We start from the raw sequence: 2,452 nt of genomic DNA, 5'->3' as shown, positions 1-2,452 counted from the left end.
GTAATCACATACTTACTACAGAAGTATTATCTGACTATGGGTAGGCTTCCCACCATGGTTTTTCCCTTTACCAGGTTTCCCACGTACAAATTTTGGTGTTATATTTTGTGGATGGTTGGTAAATGTTTTGTGGTTTATATTTGTGCTTAACCTTTATATATGTTATTCAAGTATTTCGTTTATGTATTCTAGTAATAAGGTTTTAATGCTTAAAGTTTTATAATCTATTGACAATTGATTCATCCTCCCTCTTAGTTGTCCACCAATTATCTGAGTTGTCTGACAATTCATATCAGAGCCTGGTACAAAAGCTTAACCACTTGAGGAATATCCTATGGCGTCTAATAGTTCAAGTTCATCAAGTTCATCTACAACTTTTTTTTGGAGAGAAATTCCTAGGCTTGATGGAACAAATTACAGAGCATGGAAGATTCAGATGGAGACTTATCTGAGATGTCTTGGTAAGGAGATTTGGGAGAACATTGAGAAAGGATATACACCTCATAATCTAGCATCTAGCAATCCTCCTCCAGTAGGCTTGGATAAGGACATTGAAAATTATTTTAGATCTAGAGAAGCCCTTTTGTGTGCACTTTCTAATCAGTAAGTTATAGGACTAACCGACAAATCAACTGCAAAGGCTATATGGAATAAATTGGAGACTCTGAATGAAGGTGAACCTACCATTAAAATTGCTAAACTTGATGGTTACCAGGTGAGGTATGAGAACCTTTAGATGGAAGAAGATGAAAGGATTGCTACTTTTATGGAAAGAGTTAATGAAATTGTTCTGGGAATTTAGTGTTGTGGTGGATCTCTGAGTGAAGATGAAATAGTTTCTAAAGTATTGAAAGATTTTCCACTGGCTTACAAGATGAAGGCTACTACAATTAATGAGTTGAGAACAATGGAAAACACCTCTGTTAATAGGGATACCTTGGTTGGTAAGTTATCTACTTTTGAGCTTAAGAAATTTGGTCCTTCTGGAGTTGCAAAATTTGAACCTGCTTTTCATGCATCTACATCATCTACCAACAAGAGTGATTGGAAAGCCTTATATGCTAAGGAACTGGAGGAAATGAAGAAAGAAGATGAAGAGTTTGAGAAACTTGAAGCCCTACTTTCTAGAAGAGTAACTAAAGGTCTGACAGGAAGTAAGTATGAAGTAAAATCACATTTTAAATGTTTCACATGTAATAAGATAGGTCATTTTGCATCTAGATGTCTTGAAAGGAATTCAAGATTTGAGGAAAGATCTAGAAGATCTTTTAGGCATAACCATGATTATCATAACAAGCATAAATATAGGAGGAGAAAATACAAATCATGCTACTATGCAGATGAGGAAGGTGTGACTGATTTTGATGATGAACCGACACAAAATTCAGCTAGTGGATCTCACAATGGAAAGGAATGGGTATTCTTGGCTATCAAGGAAGATGATTCGGTACCTAAAGAAAAGGCCCTTGCTTTAAAGTTGAAGACACTAATGAATGGGTGATAGATAGTGGATATTCACATCATATGATTGGAGATAAAAGGAAGTTTCTATCTTTGCAAGAATTTGATGGCGGTCTAGTTAGATTAAGAGATGACAAATCATGCATGATCAAGGGAAGAGGAACTATATAATTAGATGGTAAGCATGATACTGATAATGTTTATTATGTTTAAGTTTTAAGGAATAATCTTTTGATTGTAGGATAGTTGGTGGATAAGGGATTTCAGTTATAGTTCAAGGATGGAAAATGTAAGATTATCAACAAATCTGGATTGGAGATTGCAATGGGTACTCAGACTAAAGGTAACATCTTTCATTTGAACTTCGTTGAGAAGACATGTTTGATTACACAAATTAATGAGAGTTGGCTATGGCATAAGAGGTTGTGTCATGTGATTTTTGATTGCATTGTAAACATCATTTCTATTAAGGCAGTTAGAGATATACCTAAGATTGTGAAGCCCTATAATCATTGATGACTATTCTAGAATGATGTGGGTTACTTTTGTAAGGGAGAAATATGAAGCATTTGAAAAGTTTAAGATATTTAAAGCTAAAGTTGAGATAGAAATAGGATTGAAGATTAAATAGTTAAGGTCTGATCAGTGAGGAGAATTCACATCTAGTGAATTTAACAGTTATTGTGAAAAGAATGGGATAAGGAGACAATTATCTGCACCCCAGACACCTCAGCAGAATGGTATTGTGGAAAGGAGGAACAAAAGTATCTTGGATACAACTAGAAATATGATGATGGAAGCTAATTCGCCTCATATCTACTAGAGAGAACCTGTGAGCATGGCGATATACACATTTAACAAAGTTCATATCAAAGGAGACACTGGTAACACACCTTATGAGTTATAGTTTGGTCATACACCTACAGTTAAGTATTTCAAAATATTTGGTAGTAAATGCTATATCGAAAGAGATGATTCCAATGGAAAGTTA

The sequence above is a fragment of the Cryptomeria japonica genome, chromosome 11 (genome assembly GCF_030272615.1).
Source record: "Cryptomeria japonica chromosome 11, Sugi_1.0, whole genome shotgun sequence".
Classification (NCBI taxonomy): Eukaryota; Viridiplantae; Streptophyta; class Pinopsida; order Cupressales; family Cupressaceae; genus Cryptomeria; species Cryptomeria japonica.
Note: the sequence above shows the minus strand (reverse complement) of the source record.